The 15,514-nt window shown below is 37.4% G+C and overlaps 1 long non-coding RNA gene across 1 annotated transcript in view; it reads right to left on the bottom strand.

The window, feature by feature from the left end:
* Nucleotides 1-103: 103 nt before the first annotated feature.
* Nucleotides 104-15,514, bottom strand: part of LOC150108047 (uncharacterized) — a 34,021-nt gene continuing 18,610 nt past the window's right edge. The window contains exon 3 of the long non-coding RNA XR_016548117.1: nt 104-211. This is a non-coding gene — a long non-coding RNA (uncharacterized LOC150108047). The remainder of the gene's footprint in view (nt 212-15,514) is intronic.

Here is a 15,514-nt window from a genome sequence, read left to right as displayed (position 1 = left end):
GAACTTACAAAAAATTTTCCATAGACAAATTGTATAAAGATGTATAAATTAATTTAAAAATCTTTACCCTACTATCATTTGGTATTATCTGACAGAGAATATTTTAGGCTGATCTCTAACAGTAGAGGACATCGACTCAGTAAATGTGAATGCTACTGATGGCACTGTAGTGAGCATATCAGGGTGGTCATTCCACTTCACAATTTGCAATCTAAAGACAATAATTGTAAACTTTTTCATACCCCTTTAATGACTACACAGTAATATTCTGTAGTTGCATTATATGTACATAACATATTTTTGAAGTCAGCATGGAAAAAAAAACCTTGTAAAATGGTAATGGGAAAAATTTAATTTAATTTTTAATGGGAAAAAAAGTTTTGACTCAGTGTCACCTTTTCTCTACTTCTAGAGCAGCCAGATAAAAGAAAATGAAAAAAAGCAATGTTAGGAAAATATGGGTATTAACCACGCTACCGACCAAGACATCTATAAACGTCAAGTTTATCATGGATGCAAAGTGCATAAAATTGCAATACCATTGATATTACATTGAAATATATGATGGATACTAAGTGTATGAGGATGTGTATTTGATCCATAATGGCCAGTGAGGTGGTTAATGATGAACAATATTCAGTATTATAATTATCATTAACTTTTTATTTTTTGAGCATAAAGGCACATAGACTATCTGTACCCTATAATAAAATTAGTTTAATCCTTTATCCAAGTGTGAGCAAACAAAGTTTGTGCCTGAAAGTATCTTCAGGACTGGGTAAGGTGGTACAACACCAGACAACTCGTTGCAAAGGTGGAGCAAGCTACCAACACTCCTAACTCAGTATCTCCTATAATGCAAAACACATCTCCTTGCAGATATGTCTAATGTTATGCATTAAGGGAAGGGCCACTACCCAGACTAGTTTCGACCTTTATTGAGGTCTCTTCGGTGGGAGCCAGGCCCAAGTAGAGATACCAGGCAGAAGCATTAGCAGGTCTTTGGGCCTGGCTCCCACTGAAGAGACCTCAATAAAGGTCAAAACTAGTCTGGGTAGTGTCCCTTCCCTTAATGCATAACATTAGACATATCTGCAAGGAGATGTCTTTTGCATTATAGGAGATACTGAGTTAGGAGTGTTGGTAGCTTGCTCCACCTTTGCAACGAGTTGCCCTGGTGTTGTACCACCTTAACCCAGTCCTGAAGATACTTTCAGGCACAAACTTTGTTTGCTCACACTTGGATAAAGGATTAAACTAATTTTATTATACTCTAACCAAGTGAAAAATAAACTTTCAATATCTGTACCCTAGATACACAGAGAGAGAGATCCACAAAAGGCTGTTAGCCTATAATACATTAATATTAGTACTGTAAGTGGCTAAAAGTTAGATGATTCAGAAACCGTGCTAGAGACCAAACATGGAATGTTTTCAAGGCAGTTTAGCCTTCTAATAATCAGAGTGATGGTCTTGTGCACTGTCACTGAATTCATCTACCATCTTAAAGATATTCACAAAACATCCATGCCTACTATGAGATTCAAACTCACAGCCTGGCCTACTGTTGGAGAGAAATAATCCAGCTGCTTGACTAACCAGACACTAGCAGAGGTATGTTTACTGTATGTGTGGAGTTGTACAAAATCCTCCCTTTGTATTGACCCACTGTGTTTTTGCATCCAAGTAACTTATCTTATAATTTTGATAAAGTTAGTGTGGTTAATCTTATCTCTATAGTCTGTTACAACTGCCAGTATGTGTGCAGGCCAGAGTCAGTTTTTCAAGAGAAACTCTGCCACTTCTTTATGAAATCAGTAATTCATCTCATGTTGAAAAGTCTCAAAGTCCCATCTAAGATTCCCCAAACCTTGGATGGGATGGAATCTTTCTTGTGGATACAAGAATGTGATGACCAAACATGATTGGTTTCATGTTATTGTTACCATATTTGATTTGATTTTTCCTGTCACTTTTATCAGTGGATCAAAGACTGAATTATGTGCCCTGTTATCTGAACATCATTGCTAATTCATGTTGACCATTTATTGTATAATTAATGGACACTTTACAGAATAATGTGTACGTAATAGGAGTTGTCATCCAGGAATGGTTATGTGACCATTATAGTAATTTATTTTAATAAATTGGCTCCTCCCTGCACCAAATGTCATTCCTATTGAGCATCTTTAGGATGTGGCAGAATAAAATGTTCATAACTAGGATCATTTTCCAGAAAATCTTATGGAGCTACAATTTGCACCTGAAGTAGAACACGTGTGTAATGTTACCAGATCACAATTATATTCAAACATCTTTATGGTGTGGTAGAATAAGGTATATATAACAGGAACTTGCTGCTAAGAAAATCTGATAGAACTGCAGGAACTATCTCCATAGTAGAACACCTGTGAAAGGTTACCAGGAACTCATAGTTAATATCGTGACATATCAAGGCTATTTTGAAGTTCAAAATGTTGATGGATGTTCCTAATAAACTGGCTGCTCAGTTATGTGCTTTCATAATAGCAACATTTTTCTGATAGATAAGATAAACCGTTTTATCTTTACTTTCTTTAAACAAAGTATTTCTTCCATTCTATAAAAATCCTGCCTTCATCACCAGTTTTTCACTTGTTTGCTGCTATGGGTTCAATAACAATGAATTAGAATTTGCATTTAATTTACCTTACTAAATCACTTAAGGAATTGAACAATGTAGATAACAATATAAATTAAATTATACTTTAATAAATATTTCCGATATTTCGGCAACGTCACATTGCCATCTTCAAAAGGAACTTACAAAACAGTAACTGAGAATGAAGTGATGAAGCTATTGTTCTCCTAAAAGTCCTGATGGTGCTCTCTAGCAGGCTAAGTAGGTGTTCTTGGTCGTTGGTCTGCTGATGTAAGCTTCCCAAATTTGGGGCAGTCGCATACAACCAAATTTGTTGAGGTTTGGAGAGTTTCTTAGGGCTGAGGCTGATTCCATAAATAGTCTTTCGAATTTGTATTTGCTACGGTGTATTACTGTAGCTTTCTTCCACCGTATTTTGTGGCATGTATCCAGAGCATGGTCTGCAAGACCAGAATGGCTGTTTTTGTGAAAACGGATGTAGTCCTTGTGTTCAGAAATCCTGATATTCGCTGTCCTGCTTGTTTGGCCAAAGTAGGACAGTTTACAGCTGCAAGGGACCTGGTATACACCAGGTAAGTCTAGGGGAAGTGGTTAGTCTTTAGTAGAGCGGATAAGGGATGCCAGTTTTCTGTATGGTATGTGACAGGAGGTCAGGTCATGTTTTTTTTTAAGATTTTGGTAATTTTTTTCTGAGGTGCTTCGGATGTAGGGAATGGTGATGGATTTAGAGTAATCTTTCTTGTGGAGAAGGGGAGGGGGTGCGGTTTGTAGGTTTTAATATTTTTTGGATTTTTTTTTTTTGGTGGGGGGGTAGCCATTGGCTGAGAAAGTGTTGAGGATATGATTTAGTTCAGTGTTTAGGGCCATGTCGTTAGAACAGATTAGTTTAGCCCTGTTGTATAGTATTTTAACCATTCCATATTGTTGTGAGGGGGGGGGGGGGATTGTTGGTGAATGTACCTGCCTGTATGGGTGGGTTTTCTATAAACTGAGAAAAACCAAGGTTCCATCAGGCTGGCAAGTGACTAGTGTGTTTAGGAAAGGGAGGCTGTTGTTTTCCTCTTTTTCCAGGGTGAACTTGATTCTGGGGTGTTGGTTGTTTAAGTGTTAAGAAGGAGAGGAGTGTATCAGAGCCATGTGGCCAAATAGTGAACACATCATCAATGTAGCGAAGCCATATGGTTGGTTTTTGTGGGGCTAGGGCTTTTTCTTCAAAGGTCTCCATAAAGAAATTGGCCAAGGGTGGGGAGAGTGGTGAACCCATGGCTGTCCCCTCTATTTGTTTGTAGAATTTTTCCTGCCACCCGAAATAGCCTGAGTTCATTGTGAACTGAAATAGGGCTGAGATATCAGGAGAAAATTTAGCTTGGATTAGCTCTAAAATTTCCTTGAGTGGTACATTTGTGAATAAGGAGGAGATGTCAAAGCTTACCATTATGTCAGTATGTTGGAGTGTAAGGTTTTCTGTGCTGGCTTTGAAGTGGGCTGAGTTTTTTATCAAACCTCCAAAAATACATAAAAAAAAAATACGCCATTACGTCCCATAGTGGATGGCATTGATTTCCCCACATACAAATTAGCTAAACATTTGGCCAAAGTGCTCCCACACTATACTGGCAACACACCATCACACACAAAAAAACTCAGCCCACTTCAAAGCCAGCATAGTAAACCTTACACTCCAATATACTGACATAATGGTCAGCTTTAACGTCTCCTCCTTATTCACAAATGTCCCACTCAAGAAAAGTCTAGAGCTAATCCAAGCTAAATTTTCTCCCGATATCTCAGCCCTATTACAGTTCACAATGAACTCGGGCTATTTTGTTTGGCAGGAAAAATTCTACAAACAAATAGAGGGGACAGCCATGGATTCACCACTCTCCCCCACCTTTGGCCAATTTCTTTATGGAGACCTTAGAAGAAAAAGCCCTAGCCTCTGCCCCACAAAAACCAACCATATGGCTCCGCTACGTTAATGATGTGTTCGCTATTTGGCCACATGGCTCTGATACACTCCTCTCCTTCTTAACACACTTAAACAACCAACACCCCAGAATCAAGTTCACCCTGGAAAAAGAGGAAAACAACAGTCTCCTTTTCCTAGACACACTAGTCACCTGCCAGCCTAATGGAACCTTGATTTTCTCAGTTTATAGAAAACCCACCCATACAGGCAGGTACATTCACCAACAATCCCACCACCCCACTCACAACAATATGGAGTGGTGAAAACACCATACAACAGGGCTAAACTAATCTGTTCTAACGACATGACACTAAACACTGAACTAAATCACATCCTCAACACTTTCTCAGCCAATGGCTACCCCTCCTCCCCAAAAAAATATTAAAACCTACAAACCACAAGAAGGATTACTCTAAATCCATCACGATTCCCTAAATCCGAGGCACCTCGGAAAAAAAATTACCAAAATCTTAAAAAAAACATGACCTGAGCTCCTGTCACAGACCATACAGAAAATTGGCATCTCTTATCTGCTCTACTAAAGACCAACCACTTTCCCTAGACGTACTTGGTGTATACCAGCTCCTTGCAGCTGTAAACTGTCCTACTTTGGCCAAACAGGCAGGACAGCAAATATCAGGATTTCTGAACACAAGGACTACATCCGTTTTCACAAGGACAGCCATTCTGGTCTTGCAGACCATGTTCTGGATACACGCCACAAAATACGGTGGAAGAAAGCTACAGTAATGCACCGTAGCAAATACAAATTCGAAAGACTATTTATGGAATCAGCTTCAGCCCTAAGAAACTCTCCAAACCTCAACAAATTTGGTTGTATGCGACTGCCCCAAATTTGGGAAGCTTACATCAGCAGACCAACGACCAAGAACACCTACTTAGCCTGCTAGAGGGCACCATCAGGACTTTTAGGAGAACAATAGCTTCATCACTTCATTTCTCAGTTACTGTTTTGTAGTGCCTTTTTTGTAAGTTCCTTTTGAAGATGGCAACGTGACGTTGCCGAAATATCGGAAATATTTATTAAAGTATAATTTAATTTATATTCTTATCAATTCCTTAAGTGATTTAGTAATGCATAACCAACGTATAAGCCTGTGTATGAGAGGTAATTTACCTGTTTGCATGAAATGAGCGGTGAATGATTTCTTACTTTTACTAAACATTTATCTAAATCACTTTCCTCCCTTACAGACAACTCTCTCTCTCTCTCATCTTTTAAAAATTCTTTGTACTTTAAATTACCTGTAGAAAATTTAACTCTGACATCATGGTCAGTTTTGATATCTCACTTTTAAGCAGCTAGATGGGATTGCTGTGGGTCCCTACTTTCATCCCCCCCCCCCCCAGCAAACTTCTATATGGAGAATTTTGAAAACCAAGCTGTCAACACAGCTATACAAAAACCAACAATTTGGCTGCACTGTGTTGATATGTTTGTTGTTTGGCCTCATGGTCTAGACACATTAGATACATTTTTGGTACATCTTAACAGCAAACATCCTAAATTAAAATAATAGATATACTAGTGACATGACTTCCTAATGACTCATTATTCTTCTATAGAAAACCCACTCATACTGGTTGGTATTTACATAAACAATCACACTGCCCTTCCCAACAGTACGACATCCTCAAAACTCTTATTCATTGAGCCAGGGCTATTGTTCAAATGTCACAGCCCTTGAAACTGAGCTCAGGGACCTTTTCAAACACATTTTTAGCCAATGGCTACAGCCCATATAAAATAAATGCACCCCCCCCCTACACCTAACACACGGGATAACAAAACCATTCCCATTCCATATGTTAAGGGCATATCAGAATAAATAGTCAAAGTTCTTTGCAAATATGATCTCCATACCACTTTCAAACCTTTCATTCAATTAGCTACTTTTATACATTCTCCTAAAGCTCGACTACATTTGGGAGTATATAAAGTTCCTTGTGCATGCAAATTAGCTTGCTTTGGACAGACTGGGAGATCAGTTAACATCCACCTTGAAGAACAAAAATTGCATTTGAGATCATCTGTATGGCAAGTTGGGATTGGCATACGGATACGTCCTCACATAAGATCAGATGGAGAAAAACATCTATATCGCATAGAAGTCGTTACAGGTCTGAGAGGCTATTCTTAGCATCGAGTATGAAGCATTTCCAACTTCAAGTATGGTTACATTAATTTACCAAAGATCAAGGAGGCTATCATTTTAAGACCTAATAGCCAGACTAATATTCATGATCCTAATTCTCATCCTATCCATGATCCTAATGAGTTAGTCATATCATTTTTCAATGGATTTTATTATTACTATTTATTGCTGCTTTAGCAAAACATTTCACTAGCTGCATAAAATGGACAAAGTAATATTTAGGCTACAGCTTACTAACAACAAATAAATATACAGAGAAAATTCTAGTATATAAGTGGGGATTCTGCAGTTGTGTATTAAGACCATCTTGGAGCCTCAGGCAGTTTTGTATTTTGAAATATTCCTCATGGGTGTAATGGTATAAAGCAGCATTTCCTAACCTAAACAGTACTAGAGTGGAAAACTTCATCTAAAATCCCTATCACAAAATCTTAAATGCATACAAATGTAACATGAAATTATATAATTACCACATTTTGATTTTTAAAATTTTTTATTTGAAATAAATTGCAACACATTCAATACCTCAGTAATGCAGTAAGAGAACACCACTGTAGACATTTTTACATGATTATATCATTGGGGGTGGCTTGAGTAAAAAGTATTTCAACTTCTTTTTATCCAAATGGATAAATTTGCATATTGTGTATATTTGACAATAAAAATATTGACAAGTTTGGGAACCACTAGATAATCTTCTTAAACCTACATTGGGTGGACTTACAGACCATTCTCTGGAACATCATTTTCATGTGAAAAAGTTTCACACTGAGATTCCACAGGGTGTATTATATTAGTGAAATTGTGGAAGAGAGATGAAGAATCTTGAGATTGTAATGGATAAGGGGATATTTTGAAATTTGTGAAAATCATCCAAAGAATTATGCCATAATGAGGATGCTAAAAAGTTAAGTAGGAAGGTGATAGTGCCTTTGTATAGAACACTATTCAAACCCATGAGAGTCTGTAAGTAGACAAGTGTTGATTTTTTGCATGGACTTTGGTGAGAGTGCCAATACAATGTGTAAGTTATGAGTATTGTATTATCCTGGAGGGTGCAAGCACCTCTTGTGATTAATTGTGACTCTAGGAAGCCTGAAGTGATATTCATACTATTATTCCCCTTTATAGTCCTGGTTGTCCCCTTTCAGTGTTTCTGACTGTAGGTGACTTTGTAGGCTTTGTCCACAACGTATTCCTTGTGAGATTTTTTTACAGGGTAATACACCATTGCTGTTCCCAACCCCCAGTTTTATCTGGGCTCGGGACCGGCATATGGCTGAGATGTATTCATGACTAATCCACTTGTGTTCATGGGGCCGGTTTGCTTGTTCTGGGTGAAAAATCCTTACCTCCTTTCCCTTTTATAAATTAGCTTTAATTGAAGAAGCATGCAAAATTTCATTACGGAGTTTACAAATTTGTTACATCATGTGAAACTTTGAAGCAGTTATATTTAATTATATAACAGTATGATTCTGTATCATTCTAATGCATAGATAAGTCAGATTTCTACTAAGATGTTGAAATTATATGGTTCTTGAGTTTCATTTCTCACAGGTTTTCCTGTGAGCATGCATACTACTGCAGAGTGGTATGAAGATGTGCCAAATGGTGCCTTGGATGAGAAGTATTTCAGGAGCTCTCCCATTCTTTTTTTACCCCCCCCCCCCCAACTCTTTTTCTTATTGGTAAAATGTGTGAAGTGGATATACTTTTAAGCTGTGGTATCCTATCAAGACACTTTGAGTCTGGAGCCCTAGGTGACTGGATTGACTTACCCTAAAACTAGTAGGAAAGTGGTCACACTAATGGAATTTCTGTCAATGATGTCTAAAGCTTCTACTTGAACACATTTGTTTTACTGATAAATCTAAGTGTCTGAAAATGAGAAGCTTTCTCCACTGTTCTTAGTTGTCATTGTACTGTTTAAAAGATGAGCTGAAAATATGTCTTTTATAGATGCTTGTATTATTAGAATTTAAAGCATATTTTCTTAAGGTATTAAGCCACTTTTTTTATCTACTTAACTTATTTTCTTTAAATATTTTCATCATTATACATCTAATGTGCATTCTTTTGATGAGACCATAAAACCATAGATGGCTGGGAATTGGCAAAAAAAGTATGCCCTCCCATAGTGTTCTTTAATATCCCCCAGATGAGCGATCTCAAGAGCTATAAACATCAGTCCCATGTGTGAACAAGTGCTTAGAAAGAGAGAGAGTAAGGAATCCAGTAATATGTTCCTTAAGGAAGTGGAGATATTCTTTTTTTTGGGGGGGGGGGGATATGTAGAAGACTCTTCCAAAGAACAAAAGTACAGTACATGTATATAGGATGAAGATGAGAGTTAGTTCAGTGAATGTGGAGTTGAACAGTATATGGTTGTTCACCAGCAGCTGCTTGTGTTTGTACACAAAAGAGGGAAGAAGAGGAAGGTTGGGGGGGGGGGGGTAAGTTCAGTTCAGTGGAGCAGCATCCGTGAAAATACCAGTGGAAAAGACAGTGCAGAGACTGAGCATCAGTGGGAAAGCAACTGGAGGGAATCTATGTGAGAGAGTGGGGGTGGGGAATTATTTTCTAAGATTGGAAGATTCGGGATTGATCAAAAGGAGGTTGGGCAGAAGAGAATGTTCAGAATGAAAAAGAATACCGAATTTTAATGGAGGCTGAAGAGGCTATGAACATGAGATGTTTATGTGGATAGGTTAGATATGAAATTCAGCCAAAAATAAGAAAGAAACTTCTTGGCTGTGAGCAGAATGGCATCAAAAGTAAGGGGGACAAGCATAGTGCCTTTCTCTCTTACTTTATATTCTCATCCTACCAATGAGAATATAAGGTAGGAATGTGTTTTGGAAGCATCAAAATTGATTAAATTCATTCCAGTTGAGAATGGCAAGAAAATCAGTGTTTAAGCCATTGGCCATAGAAGGTCTCGAAGCTTGAGTTATATGTGCCCAAAATTTTGCAATTTTTGGAGGTTAAAGAGGTACAGACAAATGTTTATGCCAGAATAGGCTATTTATGAAAGTCACTCCAATAAGATAAATGACATGAATGGAGTGCACTATGTATAGGTTGGATGCTAATGAAAGATGATCGTTGATGTATAGGAGGAAGAGTTTAAGTAAAAGCCCAGAGACTTGGGGTACTCTGACAATGATGGGAAAATCACAAGAGGAAATTATACATTGCAAGGCAATGAATGACCAGAGAAGAACCTGCAATCCACTCTTAAAGGGTATTATGAAACTAAGATGGCAACTTGGAAATAAGGCTACAATGAGAGACTCGAGCCTTGGGAATATGAAGACTAATGTCTACAATATCCTTCCAACAAAAACATATTGCTGACACCACCATAACTATAGAGACTTCTAATCACTTTTCTCCCAAAATTTCTGCTTTTTTTTTTTTTTTTTTTTTTTTTTTTTTTTTTTTTTTTTTTTGAATTACATACCAAGTAATATTAAAAACTTCATGGACAATATTTGTTTGTAATTTGTTTCTGCAGGTGTTTTTTTTTTTTTTTTCCCCTGACCAGTTGTCTCATCTGCTACAGTATGGGTTTCTTTTACACAGGGCTGCCCCTAGGAATTTTGCCGTCCCTTCCCCCCATATTTTTCGTATAGTTTATGCCAATTTTGTGGCCCCTAAAAAAACTTGCCACATCGTGCAAATGCATATCTTGCACCGTCGGTAGAGCCAGCCCTGCTTTTACAACAGAAACTACTTTCTTCTGAAAAAAAAAAAAAAAAAATATAACCAGAAAGACTGATGTATCCAATTATCAACCTTGATGTATCCAATTATCAACCAAATCAGTGTTTCTGGAATGATGAAGATTTTGGAAAAGTCGGTTAAAGCTCACATTCAGAAATGAGTTGAGAGAGAAACTATACTTTGCAATGAAAGCATGGGTTTACTGAGGGAAGGTCATGTTGAGCAGCTTGCTCACATTCTGTAATAATGTTACCATTGAGTTAGATAATGGGAATAGATACACCACATATGGGCAACCTGCGGGCCGAATCTGGCCCTCTACTTCTTTTGATCCGGCTCTAATCTATTTCAGCGAAGTTGGTCTGATTCATGGTGGGAGAAAACATGGTGTGTTCTACTAACTCACATTAAGCTGACGTCATATGACTTGCGCAAAACACAGTTTTCTCCAACCAAGGTCTCTTTCTCACTGACTAGCGGCGTGTGTGAACGTGTTACAATGTGTCAGTTCGGTACTTGCGTTGGTGTTGTATTCTGTTCAGTGCCTGCGGCGTAAAAGACAGTTTTGTTTGACAGTTCTGAATATCGCTTATAAATTTGGGACAATGTCAGGGGTTATTGCAAAAAAAAAAAAGAAAAGTAGATGCAGAGAATCGTCAATTTCAAGACAACTGGACGGAGGATTATTATTTTATTCTGTGCAACGAATCCGTATCCATCAATAAAGAATACAACTTGAAGAGACACTTTACTTCGAGACATGCGGATCACCCCAAAATTGATGGACAACTACGAAAAGATGAAATACAGAAGCTGAAGAACTTGGATACCCAGCAGCAAATGTTTCAACAAGCAAAGAACGCAGCATCACAGCATTGTCAAAGCCAGCTTTGTGGTAAGCGAAAAAATCGCTAAGCATTCTAAGTCATTTGGTGAAGGAGAATTTATCAAAGAATGTCTGCTGGGTGTTGCAAGTATAATATGTCCTGAAAACAAAAAAGACTTCGAGAATATTCGTTTGTCGAGACGACCTGTTGTCCGACGGATAGAAATTATGGCTAATGATATCAAAAAGAGTTTAAAAGAGAAGATTGCTAGATTGGAAGCATTTTCAATTGCTTTGGATGACAGCACGATGCCTCCGATACAGCACAACTAGCAATATTTATTCGAGGAGTTGATGCGGATTTCAACATTACAGAAGAATTATTGGCGCTTCGGCCGTTAAAAGGAACAACTACTAGTGAAGATATATTTGAAACAGTCAACACAATCTTCGAGAGATTTAGGCTAAAATAGAGTTCACTATCTGGCATATGCACTGATGGAGCCCCTGTAATGGTTGGTGCACAGAAGGGATTTATTGGAATAGTTCATGAAAGAGCAATAGAACTACAAATTCATCCGGAAAAATTTAACAAATTTTCACTGCATTATCCACCAACAAAATCTATGCAAAATCAATTAAATTCACAAATGTTATGGAAGTTGTAGTAGCCAGTATTAACTTTATTAAGTCACGTGCACTTAATCACCGCCAATTTAGGGAGTATTTGGTAGACCTATTTTCGGATTATGAAGATGTGTCTTATTATTGTGAAGTGAGGTGGTTGGGTAAAGGTAAAATGTTAAACCGATTTTATGATCTGAGATAAGATTGCAGATTTTATGGACATAAAAGGAAACACAATTAACCAAGTAAAAGATGATGAGTGGGTGTGTGATTTAGCATTCCTTGTAGATGTCGCCGGATACCTAAACGAACTGAATCTTAAATTGTAAAAACAAGGAGAATTGGTTCATGAACTGCATGGACATATCAAAGCTTTTTGTAATAAACTAAGATTGTTGGAAAGTCAGATAAGAGCTAAAAATTGTTATCATTTTTCTACTCTTGCAACTCCTAAAAATATCCCTTGTAATTGTTATGGAGATGAACTGAAGGCACTAATAGAGCAATTTGATGCAAGGTTTGCCGACTTCAAAAACAAAGACTCCTCATTCGCTATATTTGCTCGTCTGATGGATGCTGATGTGAATAATGTGCCAGAAAACTTACAGATGGAACTTATTGAGCTTCAGGCGGATTTAGTGCTAAAATCACAATTTAACACCATTGCTTTGGCGAATTTTATAAATTTTATTTGGTGGAAGAAAAATATACATTGCGCACCTTTTCAAGAAAAATCATTTGTCTTTTCGGCAGCACATATATGTGTGAACAATTTTTTTCGAGGATGAAATACAACAAATCAAAAATTCGGACAAGAATAACGGACGAAAACCTCGAAAATTCTATGCGATTATCCTTAAGTTATATTAATCAATATTGATAGTCTCGTAGTTGAAGTACAAGGCCAATCTTCACATTAAATTGTTATGTCGTTCATTATATTATAAAATTTATGTAAAGCTTTATACCAAAGCATTATATTATAAATAAATGAAATATGAAGTAGCAACTTGTTTAAAAAAAAAAAAAATCAGCTAACGCCTATTTGTTCCTTTATAGGGAGTAGGTGGGGCCGTTTCATTGAATATTAATTTATTTTATTTAATAATTTGGCCCGGCCCTTGACTCGGAGACAGAATGATAATTTGTCCCCCGATCTAGGAAAGGTTGCCCATGCCGAGATATACCATGATACTTTAAGATTTTGCAAGGCTTTTAGCAAAATACAGCATGGAAGACTGTTGCATAAATTGGAGAATATGGTATTAGATTATAAAATATTAGTGTGGATAAAAGGATAACCAATTGACTGATATCAAAAAGAGGTACTGTATATTGGGGATGTGAATCTGCAAGTTTAAGGTAACCAGTGGTCTACCACAAGGATCATTCCTTGGTCCATTGTTATTCAATATGTACATTAATGACATTGGGAAAGATTTTACAGGCAACATACAGCTATTCCCTGATGGTTCAAAGGTTAGGAAGGATAAACAGGATGCTGGTGATATGCAGTACTTGCAGAATAATTTGAACAGACTGAAATTGTGGGCATGTGAAAATAGCTGTCAGTTCAATGGTAGTAAATGTAAAGTCATGCACTTCAGTCCGATTAGATATCCAATGTCGATCAGTTTTTTTCACCTAGAAAAAACTGATTAGGATAAGGATCTTGGAGTTTTAGTAGATAGGAAGTTGAATCTCAAGGGCCATATAGCAAACTTTGATATGTAAAAATAAGGAAGTCCTTTTTCCTCTTTACAAGAATTTGATAGGATCTCAATTGGACTGTTGTTTGCAGGTCTGGTCTCATGACTTCCATGATGATTCTGATACAGTGGAGAGAGCGCAATGGAGAGTTAAAAATGATATCAGGATTGTGTAATACTTATTATGAAGACATATTGAGAATTTATAGACTGCAGACACTAGAAAAGAGGAGAAAGAGAAGTGAGATAATTGAGATTTACAAACTTCTGAGTCTTGCAGGATTTCAGATGGAATTTTTCATTTTATGGAAGGGGGGATACGAGGGCATCCTTGGAAGTTTTGGAACGAATGTCATCAAGAAGGGGATGAGAACTAAATTTTTCTCTCATAGATTGGTGAGTGATTGGAATGGAGTGCTATTAGATGCTATGTATGCAAGTAATGTGAATGAATTCAATAAGTATGACAGCTTGTGCATGGGCCGAGTTGAGTAGACGATTTGAGAATATACCACACATTGCATACGACCTATGACTGAGCATTTGTAGTGATCGCCAATACATGATACCCGTGATCTCATCTGGCAAACGAAGTAGCGCTCGGTCCGCCGGACAACTACTTCGTTCGCCTCGCGTTCAGGGTTGCCGTGATTTCCGATTCCCGAGGGCTATAGGGTATTCCCACCTTATGTGATCGCTAATTCAAAAGTAGTATAGACATAGAAGACACAACACAACATAAATAAAAAAAAAATGAATTTTAATTAGGAAAAGATTTTTGGAAATTTTTCTAGTGTTTTTTTCTTTTCTTTTTTTGCGGGGACAGGGCCTTTGTCCCCCTGGGTGCACCACTGATAATCATAATTATTATTATTTCAATTATTTAGATTATTTCAGTGTCTGGACTAGAGAATAAAAACTGTAATCAGGGCATGGGAAATAAGTCGGTGCAGAGGTAATCTCATTTGCCAACGTATTATTATGCGAAAAGGCTCATTAATTTCATAATAACTTGGCAAAGGATGTTCTACACACACACACACACACACATATATATATATATATAATTATGGATGAGATTATTATTTGTATTACAAATAGAGCTGATATCTATATGCACTTAAGCAACTAGTTTAAAAGAAAGTGGTGTGCAAAGTGCTGGGAGGATGATGAGGATTATTAGTATTAGATCATCCCTAACAGCATTCCTCAGCATTTTCCCAGCTTGATCAGTTGGGTTAGAAAAAGGTAGCTACTCTGAGTAGCTACCTTTTTCATCCCCCCCCACAAAAAAAACAAGTCTTCAGTGAGTAATTTCTGCAGCCTAATTAATGACATTGGGAAGGATTTGACAGGCAACATACAGCTATTTGCTGTTCATTCAAAGATAAGCAGGGTAATCAAAAATGTGGATGATATGCAGTGCTTGCAGAATGATTTGAATAGGCTGGAATTGTGGACATGTGAGAATAGCTATCAGTTCAGTGTTAGCATTTTTAATCACACTTTGGTGCGATTAGAAATTCTAACTAGTTTCAGAATTAACAATCAGGGGATTCAGGTTTCTCTCTCTGCCCCAATTTTCTAACATGCAGTGTGAGTGACACCCATCAAAATTGGAGGTTCTGGATCTTCACGAAGTATGTTGTGGAGATCCAGAAAACCTCCAGTCTTGAAGGATATAGTAAAGCATCCCCAAAGGCTGACTGCCAGATAGAGGATGGGACAGAACCTGATGGTAACACATTTAGGAGGCTTTCTGATCAGCTGGTGCATAATTGTAATATGATATTTTGCCTGGAGCTGGGCCGCATTTTAGCTTGGAAACTGGATGCT

This window comes from Typopeltis vanoorti, chromosome 3 (assembly GCF_054136105.1).
Source record: "Typopeltis vanoorti isolate ZY-2024b chromosome 3, IOZ_Tvanoo_1.0, whole genome shotgun sequence".
Lineage (NCBI taxonomy): Eukaryota > Metazoa > Arthropoda > Arachnida > Uropygi > Thelyphonidae > Typopeltis > Typopeltis vanoorti.
This window is presented reverse-complemented; position numbering and strand designations above follow the sequence as displayed.